Below are 20053 nucleotides of genomic sequence, written 5' to 3' on the forward strand. Positions count from 1 at the left end.
CTGGTTCTCAAATGCTGGCGTGTATCAGAACACCTGGAGAACTCATGACGAACACAGTAGAGCAGGCTTGTTGAAGAGGGTAGGCCTGAGCCTTTGGGTTTATACCAAGTTTTTAGATGATTCTGATTCCCACCAAAGTCTGAGAACCACTGTCTTGGATGTGTTATAGTGGAAAAGTACATGAGGCTGTCATGAGCTGCTTGCTGAATGCAAATTAAATCAGAATTCCCTCTGGAAGCTATCGGTAACTCTAGTCATTCCTATGTTTCTCAGATTGGTGGTTCTTCCTATCTATGTCTCAACAACCATTTTCCTGTTCTCATTCATTTACATCCTGAAAAACTAGTGTTCTTATCACCATTCCATGATCATTCCACCTCATTTTATATCTAAGTATAGTTAGGATGCCTCATATTTTATTGTAATCCTATGGATCATCAGGCAGTAACGATGAAGGTCTCAGAAAAGGACATTGGCCTTGATACAGCGATGTCTTAATTAAGGAAGATTTCCCCCCTATTTCTTAAGATTTATTCTTTTCATTTTTCCCTTATATCCTTTCATGTTAATATAAATTATTTTACAAAACCTATATATTTGACATTTAGGCTTTTTATTTTCATTTTCCATTTCAGCTAAATAATTTTCTTTATTCTTTTGAATTTATTGTTAACATCTGAATATGCATTAAAAATATGGAAAGCTTCATGTATTTCCATGTCATCCTTGGCAGGGGCCATGCTAATTTCTGTATTGTTCCAATTTTAGTATATGTGCTGCTGAAGCAATCACTCAGCCAATATTTTAGAAAATACATTTGCTGTATTTATGGATGTAATAGTGGATTGTATATTAGTTTCCTGTGGTTGCTGTAACAAATTACCACAAATATGGTGGCTTAAAACAGCAGAAATTTATCCTCTCACAGTTCTGGAGGCCAGAAGTCCAAAATTAGTTTCACTAGGGCCTAAATCAAGGTGCTCCCAGGGTTGTGCTCACTCCAGAGGCTTGACAGGAAAAATCTGTTCCTTGCCTGTTTCAGCTTCTGTGGCTAGCATTTCTTTGCTTTGGGCCACATAGCCAGCATCTTCAAATCTCTCTTTGCTGATCAGAGAAGAAAAAGAAAAAAAAGGAATCCAAACTGGAAAAGAAGAAGTAAAGCTGTCACTATTTGCAGATGACATGATACTATACATAGAGAATCCTATAGATGCTACCAGAAAACTACTAGAGCTACTCAATGAATTTTGTAAAGTAGAAGAATACAAAATTAATGCAGAGAAATCTCTTGCATTTCTATACACTAAATAGCTAGTGGGAAGCGGCCACATATCACGGGGAGATCAGCTTGGTGCTTCGTGACCACCTAGAGGGGTGGGATAGGGAGGGTGGGAGGGAGACACAAGAGGGAGGAGATATTGGGATATATGTATATATATAGCTGATTCACTTTGTTATAAAGCAGAAACTAACACATCATTGTAAAGCAATTATACTCCAATAAAGATGTTAAAAGAAATCTCTCTTTGCTGTATCTTCACATTGTTTTCTCTCCTATGTATGTTTGTTTCAGAATTCCCTCTGCCTCTCTATTAAAAGGATACCTATGATTCCATTTAGGGTCCATGAGAAAAATAAGGATAAACTCTTCCTCTCAAGAGCCTTAACTTAATTGCATCTTTTGCCGTATAAGATGATACATTTGTCCTTTGGTATCTGTGATGGATTAATTCCATCCCCACCAACCCTGCAGATACCAAAATCTGAGGATGCTCAAGACCCTTATGTAAAACGGTGTCATATTTGGATATAACCTATGTACATCTTTTAAATCATCTTAAGATTACTTATAATAGCTAATACAATATAAATGCTATGTATATAGTTGTAAATATAATGTAAGTGCTACATAAGTAGCTGCCAGTGAACAGTAAATTCAAGTTTTGCTTTTTGGATCTTTCAGGATTTAAAAAAACATATTTTCAGTTGCAGTTGGTTGAATCCGTGAATGCAGAACCCATGGATATAGAACCCATGGTTAGAGGATACAGAGGGCCATTGTTTTCACAGGTTCTGGGAATTGGGATGTGGAGTATATTGTCAGGGGCCATTTTTCAGCCTACCCCAAACATGTCCTCCAGCCTCCCTAGTGTACTAGGACAGCTTGAGAAATACACAGATCTCTTTGGACTTAATTGTACCAGTTCTGAGCTAAATCTAATTGCTGGGAACTTAGAACACCACTGAGTCCATTTGTTTGAATGAGGGTTTTGGAAGGGTCACGTGATAAATGGAATTCTGATATGAAATATCACACCCTAAGTTCGTCCTCTGGATTCTCCCAGTTCCTCAGTATAAAGTTGAGATAGATACCATGAACGACCAGCTAAATCCCCATGTCAGCCCCTCGCCTAATAAAGTAGCAGCATTTAGTAGGAACAGCCCTGTGGAAACTCCCAGAGCTCCCGTCCCCACCACTGCCATTCCCATTGACAAAATGAATTCTATTCTCAATGCCTATTTCATTTAATCCGAGTTCAGAGTCTCAGGTGGAAGAATCTATTTGGAGAAGGCTAGGTTCTGTGCCAATACCCTAGGTGCTAGTAGTGAAAGGCAGAGGAGTGGGTTTTTGTTTTTTTCAGGTTCTATAGTGGGAGAGAGTTCAACAGCAAGGTATACGATGAGGCATTCTCCAGGTATAAAAAAGTAGTTCAGGTTCTAGGCAGCCGAAGAAACACAAGTGTAATTTGCTCAAGATCACAAAATGAAAGAGCTGAATTCACCATGCAACTCCTACTCTACAACAAACACTGTCACCCTTGGTAACTAAAAGGCCCATGGTAGATATTGTATATGATTAGGTAAATAATGATAATATTTTGAATTCATATTATTTCTCAACAAACAGACTAGCAAATCCTGAACTACTTTAGCACGTTTGCCCTTTAAAAATGTAGTCGTTTGAACAAGTTTATTACCTTAGTTTGCAGATGACTAAGCTGAAATAAAGAGAAATTAAATGACTTCCCCACGGTCAAACAGTCAGTAGTAGGTTTACCGTTATTTGTTTTTCCTAACTCCGTTTCAACACACTAGTGTCTATTGCCTGCCTTCTGAAAAGAAAAAGATAAGGAGACAGACTAAACACTTTGAAAGTGAATGATATGTTTTCCTCCCTGAAACTTTTTGTATGATGCAGGGGTTAGTAACAGGAAACCTGAAATTTAGGAGATATAGAAAATAATAGATTTGGTCAGACTGGAGGATTAGAGCTGAGTTAAATTATCATAGCTTTAAATAATGCAAAGTCCAACTTTTTTAAATGGAACGGTACTCTAAAAACTTCTTGGCATATTTCCGCTTCAATAATCCAACACCCTCTGTGAAAACAAAACAAATATTATAGGCCTCCACTAAATGGATTATGTGTTTCTTAGCAGACACCTGTCTAGAGCACTTAGGTGATTCAGGGATCTCAAATGCATCCGTATCTACTGATTGAGCCTAGATATTGAATTTAAATGTCAGGGAATACAGTGACAGTTTTAGAGGGAAACTATAATGCAAAAATATTATATATTTTAAGCTCGTTGAATTTCAGATTGTCAAGGGCAGAGTTTTAATTCATCTGTACAGAACATTAACTTAGAAATGCTTTCACAAGTGAATTTTGTTAGGAATTGTGTTAGGGCACTCATTTCCTCCCTGCTCTTTTTCCTTTCTGTTTCTAAAAAATTTATTTAATTATTATTTTTAATAGCTTTATTTTGGGGGGCAGTTTTAGATCCACAGCAAAACTGAAAGGAAGGTACAGAGATTTCCTGTATTACCCCTTCCTTACCCCCATGCATGCTAAGCCTCCTCTGTTGTCAGCACCCTCCATCAGAGTGGTACATTTGTTACAATTGCTGAACCTACCCTGACACATCATAATCATCCAAAGTCCATAGTTTACATTAGGGTTCACTCTTCATGTTGTACATTCTATGGGTTTGGACAAATGTGTAATGACAAGTATCTGTCATTATAAGATGGTACAGAGTACTTTCATTGCCTTAAAAATCCTCTGTGCTCTGCCTATTCATCCCTCCCCTGTTTCCCCAGCCCTGGCAACCACCAATTCTTTCACTGTCTCCTTAGTTTTGCCTTTACCAGAATAACATACACTTGGATTCATACAGTGTGTAGTCTTTTCATTGGCTTCTTTCACTTAGTCATATGTATTTAAGTTTATACCTTTTCATTGCTCGATAGCTCATTTTAGTGCTGAATATATGTATTATATATATTATTTTCATTGTCTGAATGTACCACAATTTATCCATTCACCTACTGAGGGATATCTTGGTTGCTTCCAAGTTTTGGCGGTTATGAATAAAGCTGCTATAAACATGCATGTGCAGGTTTTTGTGTGGACATGTTTTAAATTCCTTTGGGTAAATGCCAAGGAGCGTAATTGCTGGATCATATGTTAAGAGCATGTTTAATTTTGTAAGAAACTGCCAAACTGTCTTTCAGCGTGGCTGTACCATTTTGCAGTCCTGCCAGCAGTGAATGACTGTTCTCATTGCTTCATTTGTTACCAGGAATTGGTGCTGTTAGTGTCTGGATTTTGGCCATTCTAATAGGTAGGTAGTGATACCCCATTGTTGTTTTAATTTGCATATCCCTGGTGACATATGATGTGGAACATCTTTTCATGTGCTTATTTGCCAGCCATATATCTTCTTTGGTGAAATGTCTATTAAGGTCTTTGGCCCATTTTGTTGGGTTGTTGACTTTCTTATTGTTGACTTTTAAGAGTTCTTTGTTTATTTTGAGTAACGTTTCTTTCAGATGTGTCTTTTGCAAATGTTTTCTCCCAGTCTGTGGTTTGTCTTCTCATTCCCTTGACATTGTCTTTTAGAGAGCAGAGATTTTTAATTTTAATGAAGCCCAACTTATCAATTATTTCTTCCATGGATTGTATCTTTGGTGTTGTATCTAAAAAGTTACTGCGGTATTCAAGGTCATCTAGGTCATCTGCTAGGAGTTTTATGGTTTTGCATTTTACATTTACTAGTAAAATTTTTCAAAGAATTTGTTTTATCCTTTGCAATACCCAAATAATAACACATTGGCCTTTCTTGCATATGATACAAGGGCTGCTTGAGTGAAATTTATGCTCATTTCTCCTCTTTTTTCAGTGTTTCTTGCTATGACTCATGTCACTGGAGGATTTAAAGGTATTTTAACTCATTAAAGAGAACAAGTTTAGGATGTGTTGAATATGTTACATGTTTTGAAAGCCAGCATAATGCTGGAATGTGTAAACATGCATAATATAAACAGTTCACAAAGCACAGTGTTCCTGGTTTGTTAGCAGTAGCTAGACTCTTAAAAGTGTGTGCTCCACGGCACTGGAGCCTAAAATGTAAGAAGGAGGTGAGAACTTGAAAGGAATTGCAAGCAACTGAATACAAATAAATGTCTGCCCACATTGTGAGAAATGACCCCTTTCAGTTTTCCTCTACATCAGATGCCGTATTTCACAAGGAATTTGGGTTCATAATTAGCCACTGGGTTCATAATTAGCCATTGTCTTCTCAAGTGGAATTGTCTTCTAAAATGGCTGTGTCTTTTTGGCATTTGAGAAGACATGAAGATTTCTGATTCAGGTCTGATCATGATAACCTGGTATGCATGTTGCAGACAAGAAATCAATGGCATTCAGTCTCTGCTTGAGGTCAAGGGAAATTGAGGGTCTGAAGTAATAGAGGCAAAGAAGAAGGCATGTACGGAGTACCTTTGATATATACATCCAAGGTTTTGAAATTCTGGGCAGACCATCAAAATGTAACTCTATACGTAATCCCAAAGAAAGTATAAACGGAATATTTCCTTTTATTACCACTTTTATGTATTTTTCCCCAAGCTATAAATCCTAAGAACATTTTCTTGGCTTCAAAGTTTGTAAAATTAAATGTCCTAGATGCTTCAAATGTAAATCATCCTCTAATAGAATCTTAGAAGCTCAATTTAAATGCTCAAACTTCTATTCTGGGTTCTAGTAATATAAAATATAATGTTTCCAATAAACTTCAAAGACTGCTATTTTGTGTACCGGAGGTGTCTTTTATGCAGAGGTTTTGCTTTTATTAGTTTTATCTCATCTCTAGAAACTTGGAAAGAATGGCTGGCTTCACAGAAATGCTGCTTGACTTACAAAGTTTGACCAGTTGAGGAAAACAACCTTATGTAAGATGAAAGGGTGCTGGGGGACTGCATGGAAACCAGAGAAATGAGAATAGCTGGTGGAGAAACTTTCCTGTATGCTTCAGCAACCACTGCTCTAATTGTTCCATTTCTGCGGTTTACATCTATAGAGACTTCAGCAACATATATATGAGAAAGTGTCACTCAAAGTGACAGTTTAAGCCACATGTCCCTAAATTTCCAGCAGAACCATGCATTCAAAATCAAGCCTTGAATGCACAAATTAACCAAAAATTCAAAAATGAAGTTTTGTCCTTAAAACTAGTTTGGCCAGCTACAGATGACTTGGACCTAAGATACCACGGGCACTGCATGAGAGATGACTACAGAGCGTGTTTTGTTGTCGAGTTCATGATCGCCTGATTCAGGTAGAAATAGAGCCCTCAACTTGGTTTTCCACTACACATTTATTATTTTCTGAACCAAATTCTTTAATGGTGCTAAATTCCAATCCTAAAAACAATATAGTACATATAGTGGCAGCCCTGGGGATAGACTCCGGGATATAGACTACTCCAGCCTACTCCCCTGTATTTCCTTTTTCTTTTCTGTGCCTCAGTATCTTTAATGCTGGACCATTGATAGTGTCCAAATTGAGATCTCAGTTTTGAAGCTGGGAGAGTTAACAAATAGGAGCCAGAAAACCATCATCAAAAACTAGAGGAGTATCAGGGGTCAATAAGGGAAGGACAAGATTTTAAGGAGGGCAGACGGTAACAAAGTGTCAGCATTTGAATGATGTTTCCACATTCAGATGTGATAGAATGGTACAGAGTCTAGAGAGGGATGAAGAAAGAAATCAACAGGCATAATAATGCTACTACTGCAGCACATTTATCTTATGCTGCTAAATGCACTGGATACTCCCAGACTTCGTTCACCTTGACTGTGCAGAAACATTTCTTGCAGTCGACTCTATTTTTAGAACCACAAGCCTTCTGGATGACAGTTTGCATGCATTATTTTATTTAATATTCCAAAGAAGACTAGCGTTTCCTGTTATTATCCCCACTTTCCATGTCGAAGAGACTGAGGCTCAGAGAAGTCAAGCAACTCTCTCTGTGTCACACACCCAGGTCTGTCTGACTCTCGAATCCTAGATTTTAACCCACACAATTTGCTGCCTCTTTTATACTGGACCGAGAAGGAAGTGAAGAGGTGAAAGAGGTGTGATACAAGGATAATGAGACTGATTTTCTCTATGAAATATAACATTAGGTTTTAAATAATAGTTCGTCAAGCAATCTAGAAGTACAGAAGCTTGAGGTCAGATGGACGTGCTGGTGATGGCGAAAGAAAAGAGAGGGTAACTGAGATGAGGTTGGAGCATTGAAGAACTACAAGAGGATTTATTGGATGCTTCTTTTAGATGGATGTTGATGTTTCCTGTATTGGTGTTCTCAAAATGGGTGTGTAAGGGGAGCCATTGAAATAGGGAGAAATTGTAAGAATTTTAATCACTTACATAATTTTAATCAAATAGTTATATAATATTATCAAAAAATGATATTTTATTTGATGTTAAATATACAAATTGGTCCTGGCTTCTTCACTTGGATGTACAAGAGACAATCATACATGATGTACATTTCCCAATACATCCTGAAAAAACAGCAGCCATTTCACAACATAGGAGTTGTATTGGGATGTATCACAATTTATTGATACCTGTACCTAGTGAAGCGGATTTATGGATTATAATATCCGGTCGTAATTATACTAACCCTTCCCCAAACTGACAAGTGTTTCTAAAAGATTCCTACTAGGAAACAATAGATTGAGAAAAATTAATAATGCAAAAACAAGCAAAGAAGACACTGGGCAGAGCTGCTCTCGTTTCTACTCGTAGCTGTAAAGTGGTTGGTCAAGCCTTCTTATAAAGTAAAATAAGGATCATTAATCATACCAACATGTCCATACCACATTCCTCTTACTGAGATCAGTAAAATTTTTGTACACTATAAAATGAAATAATATAAATTTATGCCATTTTATTTTCTCTTTAGGTTTGGAATTAAACTGTGGCCTTAGGGTAGGTCTGACAGTGTGGGATGGGAGGAAGCATCTCACTTTGGGATGGTCCCATGGGTAGTGGCAGTGTTGGAGGCAGATTCCAGGAGTCAGCATCCTTGGTCCAGCAGGAAACACAATGTTTCTTATATGGAGTGTGCTGAGGTGACAGGCAGTGTTCCTAAGCGCCATAGATGCTGTGAGTTGGTGCTTCACAGAGGATTGTACAAATCTGGATTTCTATTGGGGCAAATTCTTTACTTCATTTTCCCCCTTCCATCGTCTTTGAAATGTAAAAGGAAGATTTACTTGGTTGAATTGTATTCTTCCTTTATCTCAAGGATATGTTCAAATTCTAACCCCCAGTATCTGTGAATGTGACCTTATTCGGAAATAGGGTCTTCGGGGAAGTAAACGGATTAAGATGAGGTCATACTGGATTAGGGTGGGCCCTAATCAAATGACTGGTGACCTTATAAGAAGAGGAAAATTGGGGCTTTCTGGAGTTTTTTTCAGCTTTATTGGGATATAATTGACATATAACATTGTTTAACTGTAAGGTGTACAAAGTATTGATTTGATACATATGTGTTTCAAAATGATTTCCATTATAGCATTAGCTAATACTTTCATCACTTTACCTAATTACCTTTTTTTTATGGTGAGAACATTTAAGGTCTACTCGCTTGGCAACTTTCAAATATACAATACAGAACTCTTATTAACTATGATTACCATGCTGTGAGTTAGATCCTCAGAACTTATTCATCTTATAACTGAAAGTTTGTACCCTTTGACCAACATCTCCCCACTTCCCATACGCCCAGCTCCTGGTAACCACCACTCTACTCTCTGTTTCCATGAGTTAAGCGTTTTTAGATTTCACATGTAAGTGATATCATACAGTATTTGTCTTTCTCTGTTTGACTTGTCTCACTTAGCGTAATGCCCTCAAGGTCCATCCATGTTGTCTCAAACGGCAAGATTTCAAGAAGAGGAAAATTTGGACACAGAGATAGACATATGAGGGAAAATGCCACAGAACACAGATGAAGAGATTGGACAGATGCATCTACAAGCCAAGGAACATCAAGGGTTGCCAGTAACTCCCAGAAGCTAGGAGAGAGGTATGGAACGGATTCTCTCTTAGACCTTCCAGTGGTAGCCAACTCTCCTGACACTCCTAGATTTTGGATTCTGGCCTCCACAGCTATGAGAGAATAAATTTCTGTTGTTTTAAGTCGCTTACTTTGTGGTAATTTGTTATGGCAGCCCTAGGATATTAATATAAAAGTGTAGAAATCAACTCTCTATTTTAGGAGGAAGTTAATTGGTTTGCCCATTACGCATCCTTAATACAGGGCAGAATCAAGGCTAGCTATATGAACTTGGGCACATTACTGGGCTTCAGTTTCATCTAGAAAAATAATGTGTTAGAACCTAGAAGCAATTTAAATTTTTCTTAAACTTCTTGAAGTCAAAGAAGTGTGTGCTTAAATGTGCCCCTCCCCCCTTAAAATTAAAGCAGTTCTTGTACACTACTCTGTTTTGAGCAGGCATTAAAACAACATAATTGATCTGTCCCTTCTAGAACAGTGGTTCTCAAACCTCAGTGCACATCAGAACCACCTGTAGGGCTTGACAGACCCTGAGCACTGGGTCGCACCCTCCAGAGTTTCTAATTCAATAGGCCTGGGTAGTTGCAGTTATAGCAAGTTCCCAGGTGATGCTTTGCATACCACACTTGAGAAACACTGGTGATGCTTTGCATACCACTCTTGAGAAACACTGCTCTAGTGCACGTTTTCTAACCCTCTTCCTGATTTTGATTTTGACCTGGGACGCTGTGAAGTTCTTGTGTAATAGTGCAGGTGTAACCAACAGCAAGACAGGGTTTGCACAGTTGCAGATATGTTGGTAAATTGGGTGGGGGAAGATGAGGGCATTATTTTCTGAGTGCTTCTATTATCATAGTAAAGTATGGAATCAGCTGAGAGTGAGGAAGGCAGGGATAAGTATTGGATGTTTAAAAAAGGAGAAATAGCTGTGAAACTGTGGAGAAGCGGGGAATTAACTGATGAGCAAAATGTAAGTTTTCCGGGCAACTGTGAAGGCTCATGGTTAGAAGTTTAAAGTGAGATGGGCTAGCAATCTGGCTGGTTCTTAGTCAACCATATGAATCACTCATGTATAATCGTGAAGTATGCAGAGATTTAATCTAACTAGAGTTGGGGTTCTGTGAATGAGAGAGAGGTTGGATGTCAAAGGGTTGAGATTATACACAAGGAAATGACAATGGTGATGGACCAGGGTAAGTGATTGTCCAAGTTAATGGACCTCATTCAAAGTTGGGATGTACAATTTTTGGAATTGGGGTATTAGAAATACAGGAGGTAGTGGTTGGATGCTTAGATGGAGGTTTTTGTAGGTGGTAGAGTAGTATCAATAAATCATTTAGTGGAATATAATAGCAAACCTAAGACTGGCTAGATGGGTAAATGTTAAATTTACTTTTGTCACTTACCAAGAAGTCCCCAGGTAGAAAATCCAATAGACAATCCAAGGCTGGTATAGTAACTCATTGTTGGCCATCAGCTTAGATCTCTCCTTTCTCTCTCTCTCTCTTGTTCCCTTTCCTTCTCTCTCTCTCTCTCTTTTACATAGTGATAGATACAGTTTGTTTACATATTTATTTTTCTACTTTTAAGATTTGGCATCTATGCTTCTGAGAATGATTAAACTACATTTTCCTCCTTTTTTGTAGTATCCTTCTAAGGTTTTCATTTAATAATATGCTGAGCGCATAAAGGAATTTGAGTAGGTTTTTTTCCCCCTATTCTCTGAAAGGATTTGTGTAAGATTGGTATAATATTTTCCTTAAGTGGCTGGAAGAATTCCCTAGTGAAGCCATTTGGACCTGCAATTTTCTTTGTGTAAAGGTTTGTAAATTAAGTATTCAAAATTTTAAGTGTAAAACTATTCACCTTTTAAATGTATTCTTGTGTTAATTTTGGTAAGTTGTGTTTTTCTAAAACTGTATTTATTTATGTCAGGAAGTTGTTTGTAGTCTCTTAGTGTAAGTTGTGGTTCCTGGACCAGCAGCATCAGTATCACCTGGGAATTTGTTAGAAATGCAAGTTCTCCTCTTATCCCAGACTTAATGAATCAGAGGTTCTAGAGCTGGGGTCCAGCAACCTGTGTTTGAAGAAGCCCTCAAGGTGATCCAGATGTGGGCTAAGGTTTGCAAGCTACTGCTCTTAGTTAAGCCTTAGTGGCATCCCACAACTTTGGGATGTAGTCTTTCCATTATTCTAATTTTATTCCATTTATTCTAATTTTTCACTGTGAATTCTTCTTTGCCATAAGAGTTATTTAAGAGTTTTGCTTAATTTTATTTTAAAACATTTTTTTAATTGTTAATATGTCAATCCCAATCTTCCAGTTTATCCCTCCTCTCTCCTTTCCCCCTTGGTAACTATATGTTTGCTTTCTACATCTATGACTCCATTTCTGTTTTGTAAACAGGTTCATTTGTACCAGTTTTTTAGACTCCACGTATAAGCAATATCATATGATACTTGCCTTTCTCTGTGAGACTACTTCACTCAATATTACAATCTCTAGGTCCATCCATGTTGCTGCCAATGGCATTATTTCATTCTTTTTTTAATGCCTGAGTAATCTTAAAATATTTGTTTAATCATTTTGTTTTGACTTCTAACTCAGTTTCACTGTGGTCAAAAAATATATTTTGTATGATGTTAGTCTTTTGAAATTCATCTTAACTATGGCCCAGTACATATTTGATTTTGGTAGAGGTTTTACGTAAACTAGAAAAGAATGTATATTCTGCAGTTGGTTGTGTACAGTGTTCTATATGTTAATTATGTCCAGTTTGTTACATGTTCAAATCTTATATGTGCTTATTTTGTATCATTTTGAGATAGTTATGTTAAAATCTCTCATTATGATTGTGGACTTGTCTTTCTGAGTTTAGTTCTCTCAAAAATTCTCCTATTTTAAGGCTATATTATTCAATGAATAAAAACGTAGAATTATTTTATCTTCTTAGCTGATTGACAGTTTTATCATTGAAATGACCCTCGTTATCTCTAAGAATGCATTTGTCTTAGCTCTGCTTCATCTGATATTAATGTAGCCATAACAGTTTTCTTTAAGCTAGCATTAGCATCGCCTAACTTTCAAATTTTCTTCTTTAAAATTTTATGTGTCACTATAATTAACGTGTGTCTCTTGAAAGCAGCATGTATTAGGTTTTGGGTTTTGTCAGCTTTGAAAATTTTGTCTTTTAATTGAAGCATTTATTTTCATGCTCAAGAATTGACTATATGTTTCTTACTAATTTCACCTGCCCTGCTTTCCTTTCTCTCCTGCTTCTTGTCTATTTTGGATTACTTGTTTTTTTCCTAATTCAATTTCTTCTTGTCTATGAGCTTATTAGTTTTGCGTTTTTAAAAAACTCTACTTTCAGTGGTTAACCTATTGCAGCATGAATTCTTGACTTAATAGAAACTTTCTTATATTGATACTTACGCAACTTCAGAAAATTCAAGGACTTAAAATACTATAACTCCATTTCCTCCTTCCCAATTTTTGTACTATTATAATCATTTATTTAATTCTGCAAACATTTTAAATTCTACATGGCAATATTATTATTGTTTTATACAGTATTTATATAAATATGCTGTATATATTAACGCTTTATACTGCTATCTATCTATCATCTCTCTCTATCTCTCTGTCTCTGTCTCTGTCTCTGTCTCTCTCTCTCTCTCTCTCTCTCTATCTTTCTCTCTATCTCTCTCTATTAAAATCTCTGCCTCCCAGAAGAGCTTCCTTGAGTATCTTCCCAAATTTACTGTGGACAGATTCTATCAATTTTTTTATCTGAACATTTTAAAGATTTAAAATATCAGTTTTTAAAGATAGTTTTGTTGGGTATAGATTTCAAGTTAGATAATCATCTTTCAGTGATTTAAAATACATCATATATTCTCTTTTGGCTTCTATTTATTTAGCGGAGTCAGCTATCATTCTTATTGTTGCTTCTTTGAAGGTAGTGTGTTTGGTTTCTCTAACTGGTTTTAAGGTCTTTATCTTTGCACTTGGTCTTAAGTAAGTTTACTCTAATGTGTCTCATTGTGGTTTTCTTTATATTTATCATACCTGAGATTGTTGTATTTCTTGACTGGTGGCTTCTCTTTTTCCAGGGACCTTGACTTCTCAAGTCTTTTCTTCTCTGCCTTTTCCCCCCAGCAACTTAGTTTGCTTTTCTACTCGTTCTCAGATGGATGATTAGACTGATGCAAGCTAAACCACAACCAGAAGTAGAAGGCTTGGGCATTTTCTGATTTCCTCCACCACTCTCAGTATACTGGCTTTGAGCCTTAGATCCTTACACTCTTCACTTTGTGGCGGCCGGTAGGCTGCTGCATCTCCAGGTCACGTCTGTGTTCTAGGCGAGAAGAAGGAGCAAATGAAAGAGGCAGTACCTGTGGACTTGCATTTATATTTCGTGAGGTCACCATGTGGGACCCCATTCAGTGAAAGCCTGGGAAAAGCTCTTACCTTTTGTACTGTCCACTGTAGATGTGTACTGCCGGCTAGGCGGAGTTGGAAAGGCTCTTAGCCAACCATTAGTATCTGCCGCAGCAGTGATCGGCAATGACAACATCTAGGTTTTAACAATGAAAGTGGATGAATCAGGTGGGATGGCAGATAAGATCACTGAAATTGAGAAAGTCAAGGAACTGAAAAACCAGAGTCTAAAATGGACATTTTAAATAGATATTGAAATCAGCAAGAATCAGATGAAGGAGGGAAAAGAAAACAGGGATTTGGTGCTAATACCTTTAATATTTATGATGATAGGTTACCTGAAAAAGAAGGTAAGGGATGGCATTACCTGATATGTGTGTTTATAAGCAGCTGTGTGTGTGTGGGAGTGTGTGTGTGTGTGTGTGTGTGTGTGTGTGTGTGTGTAGGTGGGGGAAGAGAGAAACGAGGGAGAGAGAGAAGAGAAAGTGAGAGGAAGGAGAGAGAGAGAAATATGGTCTAGAGCAGGGAAAATACTCACCATATGTTTCTACTTGAGGATTCTCTTGCAGCTCTCTCAAGAGGAGCCCTCCTCAAACCCTCAACCATGGCACTGAAACAGCATCGATTCACTTTGTTTTCTATCGCTACTTTTCTGTGTCTCCCTCTTACCCTAAAAGTCACTACCTTTAAAGCCATCAAACTAAACCACATCCTAACTCACCTTGTTGGAGACAACTGCAGGACCCCTAAGTCCCTCCTCCTCACTTCCTGAAGGTCTAAATTTCACGCTCAAGGGTACTGTGCACAGCACAGTCCCTCTCATTCTTTGTAGCAATTTCAGTATCTACATAGACAATCCTTCAAATATGCTGGCCTCTCAATTCCTCAGTCTCCCTTCCTCTAATGTTCTGGTCCTGCACTCTACCTTAAACATGTCCTGTACTCCTTCTTGATCACAACTTAAATCTTGTCATCACCAATAAACCAAACTGCTCCATAATCTCAATTTCAAACACTGTTTTCTGACCACAACCTCTCATCTTTCTAGTTTACTTCTATGATTATGCCAATTCTAAAAATTATTCAAGGGCTTCCCTGGTGGCGCAGTGGTTAAGCATCTGCCTGCCAATGCAGGGGACATGGGTTTGAGCCCTGGTCCAGAAGGATCCCACATGCCGCAGAACAGCTAAGCCCCTGCGCCACAGCTACTGAGCCTGTGCTCTAGAGCCCACATGCTGCAACTACTGAAGCCCGCCTGGCTAGAGCCAGTGTTCCACAACAAGAGAAGCCACTGCGATGAGAAGCCCACACACGGCAACGAAAAGTAGCCCACACTCTCTGCAACTAGAGAAAACCTGTGGGCAGCAATGAAGACCCAACACAGCCAAAAATAAATAAATTTAAAACTAAATAAATTTTTAAATTTTTAAAAAATTATTCTACTCCAGATGAATCTACCAGCTTTTTACTATCTCTCGTTTCCCTCAAGTTCTCATTTTCCTCCTTATCCAGCATAAATTCAATTGTCATTCACTAAAATAAACAATATCCTTATTTTTCCATCCTTTTGTGTGCCTACCAGGCATAATCCTCAGTGTTCCACTTGGTCAGCACACGTCCAGGTGAATGTGGCTGGAAACAACACAAAATCATGCCGACTGCTCTCACTTTATGACCACAGACCCACATGTATATATCCTTAGCTGCCCACAATCTTAGAACATTTCCCTGTACCATTCGTTCCCTACTATGCTAGATTTCTATTTCATATCTTTTCTCTGCTCAAATCTCCAACACTTCCTCTCTTACCTACTTTGAGTTGATGACTTCGCTCCTATTTCACTGAGAAAATAGAAGCCATTAGAAGAGAAGCACTGCACACTCCTAGAATCACACTTAACAATCTATGTATATCTGTGCCCATTACTCCCCTTCTCCTGTTAGTGCGAAAGGATCATCCACATGCCTGTCAAAGGCCAGTATTTCTACTTGTGCATCTGATCTCAGCCCTCTTGCTCAAGGGCTTCACTGCAGCAAGCTTTCCCTCTTCATTTATCAGCATTACTCTCACTTCTTTCAAACCAACATGAGCAACAGATTTCAACACCTCTTGTCTGATTCTTAAAAATACGTTGAATCCCTTGGCCTTGCTGTGAATTGCTCATTTACTGTGTTTATGAAGAAATACTCAGACTTAAGCAAAATTTATAATATTGCTTTATTTCTCTCTTTTCAGAATAATGTTAAGCAGGGTTTAGGCAATGAAATTCTCTTTTAATGTTAACTTTAAAAAATACTATTAATCATACTTTTATAAGGATTACAGAGACTTTAAAGGGATAACATTCTCATTTTCCATTAAAACCATACTCAGAATTCTCATCAAAAACTTTCTGGTTATTAATCCAAAAGGACCTTCTTATTCTACTTGAAATCTCATCACTTTGAACTACTCTCTCCTCTGGAATGCTTTTGTCTGTTTACTCATCCCTCTTATCTCTCTTTACACTGCAGTGCTGGATCTTCAGCCTTTCCGTGGCACTTAAATGCTGGTGCTGTTTACTTCTACTCTAAGCAATCTCCTCTCCAAACTTTCCTTGTGTTAAATTGTTTGCACTCATGTCTCCATTCACTACCCCTGTCCTGCTGCTAAGTCTCAAATGGGTCTCTCTGGCTCAGAAAAAGAAACCCATGTGTCCACCTGCATATTGAACATTTGGACTTAGTTTACAGGTACCCAAACTCAACATGTACAAAACAGAAGTCATCATATTCTTCATCTGGCTTAGTGAATTACGTAACCATCTAACTACTTGCTGAAGCCAGAAACCTAAATGTCAACCTCGATATTACCTTCTCTGTCAATTACACTGGGCTGTCAAATCATTCACTTGTTCCCACTCCCATTGCAACTACCTTATTTCTTGTCACCATCGTCTTTTACCTGATATAAGGCAATACAATCCTACCTGTTTTTCATGCCTCCAATCAATTTTCCATCTTCTGGACAGAATGGCCCTTCTAAAATTCAAAACTGGTATTGCAACTTCCCTGCTAGTGGTTTCCCACCAGGCTTTGGATAAAATCCAGACTCCTTCATGTGACTTAATTTCCCTATCTGACAGCTCCTGTTTAACTTTGTAGTTCCATTCCTCATCATTCCTCCCAACTTCACCACCACCCCAATAAGTTTTCTTCTGCTTAAATCGTACTTACTTCTTTTTTTAACATCTTTATTGGAGTATAATTGCTTTACAATGGTGTGTTAGTTTCTGCTTTATAACGAAGTGAGTCAGCTCTACATATACATATATCCCCGTATCTCCTCCCTCTTGCATATTCCTCCTACCCTCCCTATCCTACCCCTCTAGGCGGTCACAAAGCACCGAGCTGATCTCCCTGTGCTATGCGGCTGCTTCCCACAAGCTATCGATTTTACATTTGGTAGTGTATATATGTCCATGCCACTCTCTCACTTCGTCCCAGCTTACCCTTCCCCCTCCCCGTGTCCTCAAGACCATTCTCTACGTCTATGTCTTTATTCCTGTCCTGCCTCTAGTTTCTTCATAACCATTTTTTTTTAGATTCCATATATATGTGTTAGCATACAGTATTTGTTTTTCTCTTTCTGACTGACTTCACTCTGTATGACAGATTCTATGTCCATCCACCTCACTAAAAATAACTCAATTTCGTTTCCTTTTATGGCTGAGTAATATTCCATTGTATATATGGGCCACATCTTCTTTATCCATTCATCTGTCGATGGACACTTAGGTTGCTTCCATGTCCTGGCTATTGTAAATAGAGCTGCAATGAACATTGTGGTACATGACTCTTTTTGAATGATGGGTTTCTCAGGGTATACGCCCAGTAGTGGGATTGCTGGGTCATATAGTAGTTCTATTTTTAGCTTTTTGAGGACCCTCCGTAGCTGTATCAATTTACATTCCCACCAACAGTGCAAGAGGGTTCCCTTTTCCCTTATTGTTTGTAGATTTGTTGATGATGGCCATTCTGACTGGTGTTCTATGCCTATTTTCAGGAGGATTTTTATCATAAAAAGGTGTTGAATTTTGTTGAAAGCTTTTTCTGCATCTATTGAGATGATCTTATGGATGATCTAGCCTGGAGAATGTTCCATGAACACTTGAGAAGAAAGTGTATTCTGTTGTTTTTGGATGAAATGTCCTATAAATATCAATTAAGTCCATCTTGTTTAATGTATCATTTAAAGCTTGTGTTTCCTTATTTTCATTTTGGATGATCTGTCCATTGGTGAAAGTGGGGTTTAAAGTCCCCTACTATGATTGTGTTACTGTCGATTTCCCCTTTTATGGCTGTTAGCATTTCCTTAATATACTAAGGTGCTCCTATGTTGGATGCATAAATATTTACAACTGTTATATCTTCTTCTTGGATTGATCCCTTGATCATTATGTAGTGTCCTTCTTTGTCTCTTGTAACAGTCTTTATTTTAAAGTCAATTTTGTCTGCTCTGAGAATTGCTACTCCAGCTTTCTTTTGATTTCCATTTGCATGGAATATCTTTTTCCATCCCCTACTTCTTTGTCTCTTGTAATAGTCTTTATTTTAAAGTTTATTTTGTCTGCTATGAGAATTGCTACTCCAGCTTTCTTTTGATTTCCATTTGCATGGAATAACTTTTTCCATCCCCTCACATTCAGTCTGTATGTGTCCCTAGGTCTGAAGTGGGTCTCCTGTAGACAGCATATATATGGGTCTTGTTTTTGTATCCATCCAGCCAGTCTATGTCTTTTGGTTGGAGCAGTTTAATCTATTTACATTTAAGTTAGTTATTGATATGTATATTCCTATTACCATTTTAATTGTTTTGGGTTTGCTTTTGTAGGTCTTTTCCTTCTCTTGTGTTTCCTGCCTAGAGAAGTTCTTTTAGCATTTGTTGTAAAGCTGGTTTTGTGGTGTCGAATTCTCTTAGCTTTTGCTTGTTTGTAAAGGTTTTAATTTCTTCGTGGAATCTGAATGAGATCCTTGCTGGGTAGAGTGATCTTGGTTGTAGGTTTTTCCCTTTAATCACTTTAAATATGTCCCGCCACTCCCTTCTGGCTTGCAGAGTTTCTGCTGAACGATCAGCTATTAACCTTTTGGGGAATCCCTTGTATGTTCTTTTTTGGTTTTCCCTTGCTGCTTTTAATAGTTTTTCTTTGTATTTAATTTTTGATAGTTTGATTAATATGTGTCTTGGCGTGTTTCTCCTTGGATTTATCCTGTATGGTACTCTCTGCACTTCCTGGACTTGGTTGACTCTTTCCTTTCCCATATTAGGGAAGTTTTCAACTATAATCTCCTCAAATATTTTCCCAGTCCCTTTCTTTTTATCTTCTTCTTCTGAGACCGCTGTAATTCAAACATTGGTGCATTTAATGTTGTCCCACAAGTCTCTAAGACTGTCCTCAATTCTTTTCATTCTTTTTTCTTTATTCTGCTCTGTGGTAGTTATTTCCACTATTTTATCTTCCAGCTCATTTATCCGTTCTTCTGCCTCAGTTATTCTGCTATTGATTACTTCTAGAGAATTTTTTATTTCATTTATTGTGTTGTTCATCATTATTTGTTTGCTCTTTAGTTCTTCTAGTTCCTTGTTAAACGTTTCTTGTATGTTCTTCATTGTATTTACAAGATTTTGGATCATCTTCACTATCATTACCCTGAATTCTTTTTCAGGTAGACTGCCTATTTCCTCTTCATTTGTTTGGTCTGGTGGGTTTTTCCCTTGCTCCTTCATCTGCTGCGTATTTCTCTGTCTTCTCATTTTGCTTAACTTACTGTGTTTGGGGTCTCGTTTTTACAAGCTGTAGGTTTGTAGTTCCCGTTGTTTTTGGTGTCTGCCCCCAGTTGCTAAGGTTGGTTCAGTGTGTTGTGTAGGCTTCCTGGTGGAGGGGACTGGTGCTTGTGTTCTGGTGGATGAGGCTGGATCCTGTCTTTCTGATGGACAGGACCACATCCGGTGGTGTGTTTTGAGATGTCTGTGACTGTATTTTGATTTTAGGCAGCCTCTCTGCTAATGGGTTGGGTTGTGTTCCTGTCTTGCTAGTTGTTTGGTATAGGGTGTCCAGCACTGTAACTCGCTGGTTGTTTCGTGGAGCTGGGTCTTAGTGTTGAGATGGAGATCTCTGGGAGAGCTTTTGCCGTTTGATATTACGTGGAGCTGGGAGGTCTGTGGTGGACCAGTGTCCTGAAGTTG

General features: G+C 38.0%; 1 non-coding gene across 1 annotated transcript; it reads right to left on the minus strand.

Annotated features, from left to right (window-relative positions):
- Nucleotides 1–689: 689 nt before the first annotated feature.
- Nucleotides 690–792, minus strand: LOC112391967 (U6 spliceosomal RNA). Its single transcript, XR_003001600.1, has one exon. It is a non-coding gene; the product is annotated as a U6 spliceosomal RNA (small nuclear RNA).
- Nucleotides 793–20053: the final 19261 nt, after the last annotated feature.

This window comes from Neophocaena asiaeorientalis, unplaced genomic scaffold (assembly GCF_003031525.2).
Source record: "Neophocaena asiaeorientalis asiaeorientalis breed wild unplaced genomic scaffold, Neophocaena_asiaeorientalis_V1.1 scaffold150, whole genome shotgun sequence".
Taxonomy (NCBI): domain Eukaryota; kingdom Metazoa; phylum Chordata; class Mammalia; order Artiodactyla; family Phocoenidae; genus Neophocaena; species Neophocaena asiaeorientalis.